Source organism: Papio anubis, chromosome 1, assembly GCF_008728515.1.
Source record: "Papio anubis isolate 15944 chromosome 1, Panubis1.0, whole genome shotgun sequence".
Lineage (NCBI taxonomy): Eukaryota > Metazoa > Chordata > Mammalia > Primates > Cercopithecidae > Papio > Papio anubis.
The window spans coordinates 7,594,473-7,609,937 of NC_044976.1; the positions used below are offsets into that span (position 1 = coordinate 7,594,473).

Below are 15,465 nucleotides of genomic sequence, written 5' to 3' on the forward strand. Positions count from 1 at the left end.
TTATGCCACTGTACTCCAGCCTGGGCGACACAGCAAGACTCTGTCTCAAAAAAAAAAAAAAAAAAAAAGAACGGATTACACAGTGATGAAAGTGGAAGACTGGAGAGGAATTAGGAGGCTGTTACTTCTAGAACCATGCCTGGCACATAGTCAGTAGTCAATGTGTTGAATAAATGAATGCTGCAATAGTCAAGGTAACAGAAGATGAGGGCTAAGACCTGGGTGGTAAAGTGCTACATGTAGAAACCATTCTGCCTCATTCAACATCTGTGAGTGTTACAAACCCAGTAGTCTTTTAAAAACCAGAGCCTCTTTTTCTGGCTGGAAACACGGAGCGTATAGAAGAGAAGAAGGTGGTTCCTGCTGTGCCAGAAACCCTTAAGAAAAAGCAAAAGAATTTCACAGAACTGAAGATCAAGCGCCTAAGAAAGAAGTTCACCCAAAACATGCTTTGAAAGGCAAGGAGGAAGCTTATCTATGAAAAAGCAAAGCACTATCACAAGGAATATAGGCAGATGTACAGAACTGAAATTCGAATGGCAAGGATGGCAAGAAAAGCTGGCAACTTCTATGTACCTGCAGAACCCAAATTGGCCTTTGTCATCAGGATCAGAGGTGTCAGTGGTGTGAGCCCAGAGGTCCGAAAGGTGTTGCAGCTTCTTTGCCTTTGTCAAATCTTCAATGGAACATTTGTGAAGCTCAACAAGGCTTCAGTTAACACGCTGAGGACTGCAGAATTGTATATTACATGGGGGAACCCAAATCTGAAGTCAGTAAAGGAACTAATCTGCAAGCGTGGTTATGGCAAAATCAATAAGCAAATTGCTTTGACAGATAACGCTTTGATTGTTCCATCTCTTGGTAAATATGGCATCATCTGCATGGAGGATCTGATTCATGAGATCTATACTATTGGCAAATGCTTCAAAGAAGCCAATAACTTCCTGTGGCCCTTCAAATTATCTTCTCCACGAGGCGGAATGAAGAAAACCTTGAGTATCTACAATATAAGCTGCTCCAAAGTGCTTGAAACATCTGAGCACACTTTCCAAAATAGGTAGTGTTCTGTTGCCCATCATGACAATCTCTCAGTAACTCTGAAACATACTCATTCAAGCAGCCCCCATTTACAAACATCCACCAACCGTACCTCTGCCAGCCCTGCTACAGGAAAAAACACTTAGGACATGCCAAGGATTATGCCAAGTACTTTGCATCTAGTGTCTCATTTGCTCCTTACTACACCCTATGAGTCTAATATCTCCAAATAAATAGCAATCTATAGTAACAAAGGCAATATTCTTATAGGAAACATGTTTTTAGTACCTGGCACCTATGGGAAAACCTCTCTGATGGAAGAATTTAAGAGGAGGGTGGAAGGGAGCAAATTCCATTTCTTCCAGAGTTCCTAAACTATACCAAAGTCAAACTTATGCTACCCAGTTAGTTTTGCTCGATGATCCTCTCTGCACTGACAGGTGAAAGAACACGCAGAACATGCATGGCTTATTATTCTGAAAAGTTCAAAATACTGTGCTTATTCCTATAGCAACTAGGAAGCTAAATAGAGACCCAGTGTTAACTCCACACAGACTTCCTCAGAGAAGCCCTTCCTTTGCAGTTTTATCTTCTTTCTCATACCAAATCTTTAGTTCAGAATCCCTTTCACTTAAAAAAAAAAAAAACAACAAAAACAAAAAAACATTATCATCTAGTTACATATGCAAGGCACTAAAGAAACAACAATAAAGTAAATATGGAAAAATATTTGATTCTAAGAAGTCATAACAGAATTTTCAGCACTTGACTGTAGTACGGGAACTGTCCCCAAATAACTGTTTTAAGATTGCAAAAAATAAAGATCAATTCAATATAATAATAGTTAAACCTTAACACAGCTCTTAATGTATACGGCAGACACTAATCTAGAATAACCCATTTAACCTTCACAACAGCCATTCAAGGGCCACTATTATCCCCATTTTACAGACAGCAAAAAGATACAGAGGCTAAGTAACCTGCCAGTGAAGTAGCAGGGACAGGATTTGCCTTGCCTGTCTGTGTTCTTATACACTACATACTGCTACTCTTCAAATGGGAAAAAAAAAAAAGAAAAAAAAATTGACTATCGCCCAGAAGGCGGTCATATGATGATGAATTTTGACTTTGCTTTTTATTTCTAATCCTTCGGCATAAAAGAAACACTTCCTTTGCAGTTTCATATTCTTGTACTAAAGCATAGCTTAGGAACATTTTCATTTAAAAAAAGAAAAAAAATACTCCCAGTATCATCTAGTAGTTATAAAAGATACGGAAGGCATTAAACTACGTTATTCCTATAATCCTTACAAGAGAAATTCGGGTTCAGAGAAGAGCTTCTGAAAATGATAAACAGTAAAGTTCAAGTTTCATCTTAATCTTTATCTCATTGAGGGACATATTTTAAAAGTAAGAACACTAACAAAGTGAGAGATAATGTAACTTGTACTCAGCATAAGGCTGTAGTTTGTAAAAGCAAGGTTTCTTAAAACCTTGTGAGTCTCTTTTTCCTTATGCTACAGTAGATGTTTCAAGAAATGAAGCTATTGCCTTGTAAGAAACTGTTATGATCAAAAGAAATTAAAGGAAACTTACCAGAGATAGTTTGTGTTGGAAATAATTTGGAGTGCCAAACTTTAAACCATTTCATAATTTTTAAATTTTGTTTTCGTTGGCCGGGCGCGGTGGTTCAAGCCTGTAATCCCAGCACTTTGGGAGGCCGAGACGGGCGGATCACGAGGTCAGGAGATCGAGACCATCCTGGCTAACACGGTGAAACCCCGTCTCTATTAAGAAATACAAAAAACTAGCCGGGCGAGGGGGCGGGCGCCTGTAGTCCCAGCTACTCGGGAGGCTGAGGCCGGAGAATGGCGTGAACCCGGGAGGCGGAGCTTGCAGTGAGCTGAGATCCGGCCACTGCACTCCAGCCTGGGCGACAGAGCGAGACTCCGTCTCAAAAAAAAAAAAAAAATTTGTTTTCGTAGATATTACATTACGAAGAAAATTTTTCCAGAAATATTTTAATCAAAGTCCTATTTAAAGAAACTTTTGATTAGACATTATTAAATTGTGTGTTGTTTTAAAACAATAATAAGAATCTGTCCTGAGCTATTAGAAAGAAATGTATAGCATGTTATTTTAATAGGCCTAAATGAGGAAGGATCAATATTATTTTAATTTTTAAAGGTCTGTTTATGAAATGCAATCATCCTTCATTAAAAATGCAAGCTGTGCTTCAGCAAGAGGTTAGCGTAAATGATTCATAGAGAGATCTCTCTCCAGTATAATCTTCCTCTCCTGGGAGTTTCCTTCGGATGTTTCATCAAACCACCCAAGCTATTATTAAAAATGCTTCCCTGCGATAAAAGGAGGGAATAAACAATATAAACACACTTCCCCATTCTTATTCACCAATGACTCTTCCATTTGAGTGATCCATACCTTTTTCAGTCATAGGTAAAATTAATTTTTTATATCCCACACATTTTTATAGTCATTTCTTTTCACAAGCATTTTAAGTTAATGTTATTTTATAGTATTCAAAACAAGAAATTCAGATTTTTAAGGTAGGTTTTTATTCACTTACCTATTTTGATATTTCAGTGTGAGTGTTGTCTTTCATTGAAATTAAAAGAAGTTTGTCTTCTATTTGATAGATTTTAAAAGATTTTAAAATGTCAACTCATCAAAGTCAAGACACTACAAATTTAAATTCAATTCTCTTCTATTTAAAAATGCTAATGAAAATGGCTGTTTCAATGCAGCAGCATCTGGCTCATTATAACACTCAGTTTTAACTAATAAATCCTTAATTATTAAATTCTGGTGTTCAATTTCTTTCAAATAAATAAGCCAAACACATACTGCTACACTTATAAATACCTGGGATAAATTACTTATACCATGAAAAAGCATACCTCTTGATTCTCTGGCTGCGAAATAAGACCCAAAGTATGTAAGGGACACACATTTGAAAGACCCAGCATTAAAAATTTGGGCTCCACTGTATGTAGGTCCCATATTCAAAGGCTGGCAAATCTTTAACTCTACTGGGTCCTCATGCATAATGCACAGGGCAATTTGTCTGTGCAAATGGGCCAGTTTTTTTCCATGCTTTTTCAGAATAAATATGTCAAAACTGAACATAATCATATACCTCTAATTGTGGCTTTACAAAGCAGACGCTACCTTCACCCAACTTGATGTTTTTATTAAGGAGTTGCTGAATATATTTAATCAAGGTATTATTGCACATCATGATGTCTCGTAAAGGTTGAAACCCTGAGAGAATATGTTTGGTTTTAAGCCCTAATATGTGTTCGGGAGTGTTTCATTTTTCTCTTCCACTCCCAATTCCTTTTTTTTTTTTTTTCTCCTTTTTTAATCAGCAACATCGACAGTACTGAGTGAATATTTTACAATGGAGTTGCGAAGTATGTGTGTTCAATCGTTTCAGCTTCCCAGAAGATTCATTACAGTTACATTAGAAAGTCAAATCAGGCAATTCTGCAGTCTGGTGAAAGCCAGCATATGAAAGAAGGTTAATACAAAAGAATTTCATTTTAGAGGACATTTAGGACTTTAAAAAGCAACATTATGATAAAATTTTCAAGATATTTGTTCTTGCCTTAGCACATGCTTTCCAGGTCTAATTTCAGAGCTGTCTAAATGCTTTTCTAGGAAAGAATGAGGGTGCATGGGAGGAAATTGTTTGATCTACAAGGTCTGCCATCTTAATGATCCTCACGCTAAGAACACTGCAGATGTATGTTTTGCCCTCACTCATGGGGAAAGAATCTATGGTTCTCCAATTATGCTGATGAAGTAGAAGTCAAGTAAAAGTGAAGGTGCGTTCATTTAAAACATAAAGGTTTTGGTGATTGTTAACATCTGTCTTTCTGATTATAAATAAAACTAACTGCTGAGATTTTCAGCTCTTAATATGTATTTATATAACAAAAATCAGTAAGTTAATTGTTTTCCATGATTAGTAGCAGGTATAGAAAAATCTTCTTCAGATTGGTACATGTTTAACTGGCACTTGTGCATAATACAATAATTCCCCTCTCTCTAGAATTCAAGCCTCAATAAACCCCTAACTAATCTTATGTATTTGATTTATTTCCACTGGTTTACAGGTAAGCAAAAATAAGAATAGACTATCTACTGAAAGGCAAGCATCGCCATTCAGTACAGTCAATTTTCAGAATACAAATTCCACTTCAATACAAAGGCTCACCTGTGCATGAGCAATTCCAAAGCTTAAATATCATGGCAAGAGGGAAACAGCAGCTAGCAGTGGTAACAGACATGAAAGGCAGCTGGCTGTCTTCAGTGCTACCTTTGGCAGCAGTACAGATGGACTTTGTAGGCCACTGGCTATGCTTAATTTAATATGAAGCTAAATACAGTCAAAACATCTGGTGTACCACTGATGGTTATCATGATAAATTAAATCTGACATCACACACAAACCCATTCAATATTCTATTTATATCCCTTTTACCTAAACCACAAAACTAAAAATCCACATTTACTTTTGTTTCTCATTTCCTCTTAGCAGTCCTCTACTTTAGAAAAGGAAGGTTTTGTAGATCTGTTGTTTATACAAGTTGGGGGGCCTTCTTTAAGAAAAAGACTACAAAATTTGCATACAAAATGTCAAGGGGGCCATTCAAGTGAGGGTCTCTTTGGTTTAAGCTTCATGGACAATTTGCCTCTGGGGAGGGTGAAAGGCAGTGTAAAAACTAAACAGTACACCAAGTGGCACGTGGAATTGGGACAAAGAATACAAACATTTTAAAAGCAGACGATTTCACTGATAACCTACACAAGAGCAAACAAGACTTTCTAGGCAAGCACATCAGCAAAAACAAACTGTATTGTCAGAATCTGTTTATAACATATATTTCTAAAATGCAAAACCCCAAATTGGGCCAGGTGCATTGGCTCACACCTATAACCTATAAATCCAGCACTTTGGGAGGCCAAAGCAGGAGAATCACTTGAGCCCAGGAGTTTGAGACCAGCCTGGGCAATACAGTGAGACTCGTCTCTACAAAAAATAAAAATTAAGTTATATTGAAATTTTAAAACCCCAAATCTACAGCATGCTACCACAACAAAAGGGCTATTATAAAGGAAAAAAGTCAATTAAAGAACCAAGTTATCAGTCAAGTGTGGTGGCTATAGCTGTAATCCCAGCACTTCGAGAGGCCAACGCAGGAGGATTGTTTGAGCCTAGAAGTTTAAGACCAGCCTGGGCAACACAGCAAGACCCCATCTCCACTAAACATTTTTAAAAATTTAAAAATAAAGTAAAAAATAATCAAATTATCAATTTTATAATAACTATAAGTCAAGAAACAAGTATAGTTCTTACAAGCAACGAATTCATAAAACAGAATTAGATCATGGCTAACAATTTGTTATTTTTAAAAAGTCAGAGCACCACTTATAACTAAAGTGACTACTGCCTCAACTGCAATATTCAAAGTATTGCATTTTTTATTACATTGCTTTGAAGGATATTCAGTGAAAATAATTTTTAATTCTAGTGCTATATAATATTAGCATCACCTATACTCTTTTAAACAAAAAGGACCTAAAAGCCCTGACTCTGCATCTGAAGGGAGGAGAGCATGCCATATAATAAATTCAGTACAATCAAAATGAGAACCATATTTCTGTTTAACTTTATTCAGCTTGGCTCAAGAGCTATAAAAAAAGTTATTAAAATTAATGCATCAAACTATAATTCTGTTCTTTTTATTACTGGTAATATTCTTTCTAAAGTATTAGTCTGCTTAGATGTACTAGTATATCTTTTTGAAAGTCTTCTTTGAAGATAAGGATCACTTTAACTTTAGAAGGAAAACATGCAATTATATTAATTTGGCACTGAATCTTGTTAGTTTCAGTGGGTTTGAAACTTTGAAAATGATTTATTCATTAGAAAGTCACTTACTTGGCCGGGCACGGTGGCTCACGTCTATAATCCCAGCACTTTGGGAGGCTGAGGTGGGTGGATCCCCTGACGTCAGGAGTTCGACACCAGCCTGACCAACATGGTGAAACCCTGTCTCTACTAAATACAAAAAATTAGCCACGCATGGTAATGCATGCCTGTAATCCCAGCTACCTGGGAGGCTGAGGCAGGAGAATCGCTTGAACCCACGAGGCGGAAGTTGCAGTGAGCCGAGATTGCGCCATTGCACTCCAACCTGGGCAACAAGAGCAAAACTCCTTCTCAAAAAAAAAAGCAAGCCAGTTACTGCTTCTGATGGCACTAATAACGATGGAAGATAATGAAGCTACTTGTCATTCAACACAAAACACACAAAGAAAGTGCTGGCAAATGTCACAAAGTAAACATTTTCCTGTTTCTGTTAAATAAAATTCATTCCTAATAACCACTGTCCTGTATGAACTTTCCCTAGCAAATTATTGCTCCATTTCTCTTTCACTAAATAATCAATTTTTTCTAAAGTTAACACAAAAGAAATGCCCTGGAAATCCTCATTCTCTAGTCACGACTAAATGAGTGAACCACATGGGCTACCAAAATCAAATTCTCTAGTGCATCACTAATGTAATACTAAATGGGATGCTCCATCAAAAGAAACCTAGAATTTACATAATTTCCCATAATCTTATCAGAGGAACAAATGTTAAGACAATGGGAAGAAAATCGAGATAAGCTCACTGTTGTTGCTGGTTTGTGTATTCCTGTTTTTCTCAACTTCTCCCATGGCTGACAGAACATTGTAGTTGGGTTAAGAGAGCTGGTATAAACTACTTCACTAAAATTTTGCATTTGAACGTCAGCCTTTTTTCATTCTAGTCAGCCTTTTTTCACTCTAAAGTATTGATTCAACCAAAAAGTCAAACATTCAAAGTCTGTTCACCAAAAACACTCATCATAAAGATGTTTATTTACTATCCATATAAGGACGCAAAATGGTATTCCTAACAGCCAATACACAGAATCAACCTAAGTGTCCATCAACAGATGAAAGGATAAAGTCATATATACATGTATGTGTGTATATATATACTTTATATGTGTATATATATACACACATACACACACATATAAACACACACACACATATATATGCAATAGAATACTATGTGGTCTAAGAAAATCCTGTTACTTGTAACAACATGGATGAACCTGGAGGACACTATGTTAAGTGAAACAAGTCAGACATAGACAGATATTGGCCGGGCGCGGTGGCTCAAGCCTGTAATCCCAGCACTTTGGGAGCCCGAGGCGGGTGGATCACGAGGTCAGGAGATCGAGACCATCCTGGCTAACATGGTGAAACCCCGTCTCTACTAAAAAAAAAATACAAAAAACTAGCCGGGCGTGGTGGCGGGCGCCTGTAGTCCCAGCTACTCGGAGGCTGAGGCGGGAGAATGGCGTGAACCCGGGAGGTGGAGCTTGCAGTGAGCCGAGACCCCGCCACTGCACTCCAGCCAGGGAAAAAAAGGAAAATCCCATACAAAAAAAAAAAAAAAAAAAAAAAAAGACAGATACTGTATTATCCCACTTACATGTAGAATCCTAAAACGTTAAACTCAATTTTTTTTTTTTTTTTTTTTTTTTTTAAGAAAGAATCTCGGTCTGTCACCCAGGCTGGAGTGAAGTGGCATGATCTCAGCTCACTGCAACCTCCACCACCCAGGTTCAAGCAAATCTCCTGCCTCAGCCTCTCGAGTAGCTGGGATTACAAGCCTGCACCACCATGCCCGGCCAATTTTAGTATTTTTTAGTAGAGGTGTTTCACCATGTTTAGTAGAGTGTTTCACCATGTTGGCCAGGCTGGTCTCGATCTCCTGACCTCCTGATCCATCCGCCTCAGCCACCCAAAGTGCTGGGAATACAGGCGTAAGCCACCATGCCCGGCCCTCAATCTTTTCTTCAAAAGAGACAGGGTTTCACTCTGTTGCCCAAGCTGGAGTGCAGTGGCACAATCATAGCTCACTATAACCTCAAATTCCTGGGCACAAGAAATCCTCCTGCCTCAGCCTCCTAAGTAGATGGGACTACAGGTGTGCGCCACCACATCTGGCTAACTTTTTGTTTTTATTTTTTGTAGTGACGAGGTCTCGCCAAGCTGGTCTCGAATTCCTGGAATCAAGGGATCCTCCTGCCTCATCAACCTTTTTTTGAAGCTAAAGTAGAAGCAAACAGTAGAATGGTGGTTACCAAGGGCTGAGAGGAGGACTGGGGAAATGTGAGTCAAAGGACACAAAATTTCAGGGAGAAGGAATAAGTTCAAGAGATCAACTGCATAACATAGTGACTATAATTAATAATAATGTATTATATTCTTGAAAATTGCGAAGAATAATAGATTTTAAGTGTCCTCGTCACAAAAAAAAAAAATGAAGTAATTATACTCATTTTAGCCATTCCAAATGTATACATATTTGAAAACATCATGGTATACACAATAAATGTGTACAATTTTTGTCAATGGGATTATTCTCTCACCTCAACATTGAGATTCTAGTAAACGATATTTCCCAACTATTCAGATGCTGAAGCCAGAGGCTTGCTTAAGCCCAGGAGTTGGAGACCAGCCTGGGCAACACAGGGAGACTCCATCTCGAAAAAATAAATAAAAATAAAAAAAATAAATACTGTGATTGTCAAAGAAAGAGGTATTAAGTCACTGAAAGGTTATATTTTTCCTTTAGAAAAATGAAAAATTCCTACTTTACTGTCAACTATTACCTCTTCTGACACATTAATTTAACTGTAGAATCCTTTTACATGAGAAAATTACTAAATCAGACACCACATCTCAGAATCTGCTAGATGTCATTTGGAAAAGAGCATCATTCTTTCAAAGGGCAAGGATGAAGAATCAGAAAGAAAAAGGCCAGAAGCACGCAAGTGAAACAAGCCAGTGCACCTGAGGCCTTTGTTGGTCCAATCAAACTATAGGTCAAACTACAGGTATTTCAAAAGGGGGAATAAAAGACATCTGCAGTTACTTTAGAAGAGGGTTAAATTCTCCTAAGCAGACGCTTCCTAAAAGAAAAAACAGAATGGAAAGTGCAAAATTCTTTCTTCTCCTCTTTGGAGAATATGGTTTGGCACAGTTTTTAAAAAATCAAAATCTCAAGAGATATGGGTGCCAATCCCATCCCAGTAACTAAGTGGCTCTGCTGATTGCAGGTTGTGTGCAAGTGTATACCCACTACACTCAACTGCAAAACAGCCATAAAGAACTTAGAACACTATACAAGTTCAATAGACATGAAGAAAAACACTACAAAATTCAAATGTGAGGGACAATCTTCCTGCTGATATACCTGTAACTCTAAATTCTTTCTCTCTCTCTCTGTGTATACACACACACACACACACACACAGAGTATGTCTTGATGATCAGAGCTATTACATTGTATAAATCTAATTAAGGTCAGTTTCCTATGAAAAGGAAGATTTATCTGAGAAATAATTCAAAATAAATTCTCCTCAAGTAAGTAGACCTAGGCCTATAATTAGTTTTGTTTTTGCTTTGTTTTTTGAGATGGAGTTTCACTCTTGTTGCCCAGGCTGGAGAGAAGCTGCATAATCTCTGCTCACTGCAACCTCTGCCACTCAGGTTCAAGCAATTCTCCTGCCTCAGCCTCCTGAGTCGCTGGGATTACAGGTGCCTGCCACCACATCCAGCTAATTTTCTGTATTTTTAGTAGAGACGGGGTTTCATCATGTTGGCCAGGCTGGTCTTGAACTCCTGACCTCAGGTGATCTGCCCGCCTTGGCCTCCCAAAGTGCAGGGATTAGAGGTGTGAGCCACTGTGCCCAGCCCCTAGGCCTGTAATAGTTAAGACAATCATTTATACATCATTTATAACAATCACCACAGTCCAGAAAAGTCAGCCTTAGATGCCAAACAAAATCCGAGATGAATGAAAAGAAAGTCCTGGGTCAGTAGTACAGCTTTGTTGCAAGTATCTGGAGGGACCTGGTAGAGGTGTGAGAGACACAGTTCCTTGGTGTGAAGGATGAGAGGTCACAGGGAGGGTAGCAGGAAGCCCAAGAACAGGTAACTGAATTTGGACAGGCTTTTGATATTTTAAGCCCATTTCTATGGATTTGTTTTGTTTTGAAGATAGGGTCTTGCTCTGTCACCCAGATGGTTTCTTAATATATTCACTATAATTATTCCCTTGGAATACTAATATTAATACTAAGTTAAATTCTTTGAAAATCCAGCCAGTGTCAGTTATGCTAAATGAAAACAAAACACTTTGTACAATTTTATATTTAAAAAGAGAAGCTCTGCACTCTAGGATTAGAAGCAGTGGAGCCAGCAAGACTCTCAGAGCAACATTAGCTACCATTTATGGAGCACTTCTTATGTTGCATATGCCAGGCTAAATTATGTTCATACATTATCCCACTAATGTATAAACAACCCTATTAGTTAGCTATTATCAGCTCCATTATATAGACGAGGAAAGGGAGGCACAAAGACGTTCCATAACTCTAACAGAGTTCTAGGACACAGAGGTGGCAGAACAAGGATTCAAACCCAATCCTTCTGTTCTCAAGCTCAGACTCGGAACCATTATGCTTTCCTGTCTTACCAAAATGAGAATCAAAATAAAAGAACCCCAAAGAGAAACAAAAACTCACAGGAAGAATCTGAGTTCTTTAAACAACACCAGAGCACTCCTGTTCTAAAACTGGAGGATTTTCAGGTTTTGCAATGTGACAAACTTGGAAAAGACACATCTGACACTAAATCCTTTGGCAATTTTATTCCACCTCGGGGCTTCAACTACCCCACTCTCAGTATCTCCATCTTAACCTTGACGACTTCTCAGGTATTAAATATTTCCATCTGCCTAATGACAAAAATCACTCAGCTCAATGAAAAGCCGTATTTATTAGCATCTTCTTCCTCCAATCAGTTTGTCCTCCTGTGTTCCCAATTTTTTAATGGCGCAGATAGGTAATGCAAATTACCTATGCTTCACACCTCCCCCACATGTAAGACTAAATGCCTTGTTCTAACAATTGCCAAATCCAACTAATTCTACCTCTACAACGTCTCACATCTGTCACACCTCTTCATTTCCCCTACAGTTAGAAAGGTTAGATTCTCGGCCGGGCACAGTGGCTCATGCCTGTAATCCCAGCACTTTGGGAGGTCGACGCAGGCAGATCACCTGAGGTCAGGAGTTCCAGACCAGCCTGACCAACATGGAGAAACCCCATCTCTACTAAACATACAAAAAAGTAGTCGGGCATGGTGGTGCATGCCTGTAATCCCAGCTACTCAGGAGGCTGAGGCAGGAGACTCACTTAAACCCAAGAGGCAGAGGTTGCAGTGAGCCAAGATTGTGCCATTGCACTCCATACTGGGCAACAAGAGCGAAACTCCGTCTCGGAAAAAAAAAAAGAAAAAGAAAAAAGAAAGGTTAGATTCTCATTATTTTCCACCCAGTCTTCACTCTCTTCCTTTCATCATATACTAGAAATAGCTTTCCTAAAACACAACTCTATCATGTCACTCCTTTACTAGAACACCTTCAAAAAGGCTCATTCCCCACCAATCCACCCTTCAAGATTCAGATCAAACCTCTCCTTCTCTAGGCAACCTTGTGTAATCTCCTTCCCCTAAGGAGAGGTCACTGCTTCCTCCTCTGAACTTCAGCAGTACCTCACTTGACCCTTACCAATTTCATCCTCATATCACAAGTACCTGTACTAACATACAAGCATCGTCACCCTACTGGAAGACAAGCGCCTTAGGAGAAGGTTCAATGTCTAATTGAACTGTGAGTCTCCCACAAATTCTGGTGAAAATATACTTGCACACAGTAGGTACTTAAATATTTGACAAATAAATGAAAAAATCATAAATCAGCTTTCTCGGTTATAACATAAGTTTCTTAGCACAAGAACTTGTGTCCATTTACTTAATTTTTAAAAAGCATACAAACTGTGAAGACTAATCATAATTTCCATGAAACCAGAACTTTTTGCTTCCTAGAATAGCCACAGAAAGGTGCTTATTTTATTTGAAGACAAAAAAAAGTAGAATCAGTTAGCTAGGTCAGGCACCACTTAACTCTACTATTCACTGAGGCCAGGAGCACTTCCTAGGGCCTCAGCTTTTGTTCTTGTGGATGAAGCCTCAGGAGGGCTTTCCTCTGACAATGGATAAACAATTCAAGGTGACCACCCTTTTTAAAACCTCCTCCTCATTTCCCCAATACTTCTTCTCCAAACATTGATGCTTCCACCATAAGGTCGGCTCCTCTTTTCCTTCCTCTTATGGCAAAGCTTATGGAGAAACTACGCCACATAAATGAAGACTAGGAGTTCAAAATGCCTCAATGACCTGGGACCATGGAAAATTAGTATTTTTGCCTTCTACAGTAAAGTCACACTCTTGAGCAAAGGAGGAAAAAAAATATTATCACAGTCCCTCAATCAGCAAAAATCTAGGCATGCAAGATGAAAACAAGTTAGGGTCCAGTAAGCTTAAAAAAAAAGAAAACACTGACTCAGAAATTTCCTATCTGCAATATATAGCAGGTTTAGAGGACAAAAATGAAAACAGAAGATTATTTCTAGACACCCTGATGGAGAAAGATAATATTTACCTCAGTAGTTACAACCATAGGAACAAATCCAGATTCTATTTGTTTTTGTATAGCTCAATAAAAATTATAGGGTGTATTCACTTCTCAGCTCAGAAATAAATTGTCCTAAAAAAAAAAAAAAAGTAAGAGGTACTTCTTGAAAACTAAAAGAAAAAAAAATCTATCCTGATAATCAAAAGTTTCTATGCAGTATTAAAAATGATGTCCAGCTGGGCGCAGTGGCTCACACCTGTAATCCCAGCACTTTGGGAGGCTGAGGCGCGTGGATCATTTGAGGTCAGGAGTTTGAGACCAGCCTGACCAACATAATGAAACCTCATCTCAACTAAAAATATTAAAAAATCAGCCAGACGTGGAGGCGCACACCTCTAATCCCAGCTACTCAGGAGGCTGAGGCAGGAGAATTACCTGACCCTGGGAGGCAGAGGTTGCAGTGAGGCAAGATCATGCTACTGCACTCCAGCCTGGGTGACAGAGCTGGACTCTGTCTCCAAAAAAAAAAAAAAAAAGGGCCGAGCGCGGTGGCTCACGCCTGTGATCCCAGCACTTTGGGAGGCCGAGGTGGGCGGATCATGAGGTCAGGAGATAGAGGCCATCCTGGCCAACATGGTGAAGCCCCGTCTCTACTAAAAATACAAAAATTAGCTGGGTGTGGTGGTGCGCGCGCGTGTAGTCCCAGCTACTTGGGAGGCTGAGGCAGGAGAATCGCTTGAACCCAGAAGGCAGAGGTTGCAGTAAGCCGAGATCACGCCACTGCACTCCAGCCTGGTGACAGATTAAGACTCCATCTTAAAAAAAAAAAAAAAAAAGTCCCTCCTATAATTCAAGAAGTGAAGGTGCTAGTTGACTGAGCGTATTTATTCTCACTCAAACAGCTAACTCAAGGTCAAGAAGACCTCTGCCACCAGCTGCCCTGTATCAGTCCTAGGAGGCTATTTCTCAGAGCCCCATGCTTCTTATCAAGATGGTTCCCATGCTGTCTTCCCTTTCCCTCGTCACTACCTCCTCCAGGTCAAAGAATATCCCCAGGGCAAGTTGCAGCCGCTCCTTATGCACTCAGCCCTGGCCTCAGAGTACACACGGGATTCGCCTCATCTATGACTCTTGGGGGAAGCATACCATACAGAGAGCAATTGCAATGCATCGCTCTCTATAGGATCCTACCCAGGTGCCTTAGTGCCATCTGGAAAATGCGAGGAAACAAGGAACGCACAAAAATCACGAAATACTGCTTCAGGTACAATTAACTCCAAGACAGAATTTTTTTCTTTTTAAGTTAAATGTTTTTTTAAAAAAAAAAAAAGCTACAGTCATCTATGTATTCAGTCATCCAGTCAATCACAAGTCAAGGACAATCTCCGTTAACTATGCTTAGTGTGGTCAGAAAGGAAGTATAGATAAACAATCACAACAATAGAGTGGGTTGAATGCTAACAGCTGGGGTTCAAGGAAGGCTCCCTGAAGAAAATTACATGTAAACTGAAGCAAGCAAGCAAGCAAGAGTTGACCAGACTAAGAAGAGAAGAATGTACACCACACAGGCATTACTCAGGGAAGTAAGTCACCCAGATTTCTATTTCTAAAAGATCAAAGGCTCCAAAAAAGCAAAGGGCCAATAGGCACAAGACAGAGGCTCAACCTCATTAAGGAAATGCAAATCAAAATGTAAGATACCACTTTATGCCCATCAGAATGGCTATAATCCAAAACCCAGATAATAAGTATTAGTGATGATGTGGAAAAACTGCAAGGTTCATACATTGCTAGTAAAATTGTAACATGGTG

At 39.0% G+C, this 15,465-nt stretch overlaps 1 protein-coding gene and 1 pseudogene across 4 annotated transcripts in view; one reads left to right on the top strand and one right to left on the bottom strand.

Moving 5' to 3' along the window:
* The window catches only part of RERE (arginine-glutamic acid dipeptide repeats), a 465,254-nt gene that overhangs the window by 394,303 nt on the left and 55,486 nt on the right, over positions 1–15,465 (bottom strand). The gene's annotated exons all lie outside the window — the stretch shown is intronic.
* LOC108586521 lies at positions 314–1,230 on the top strand (annotated as a pseudogene). Its single transcript, XR_002523437.2, has one exon. The product of XR_002523437.2 is annotated as a 60S ribosomal protein L7 pseudogene (transcript).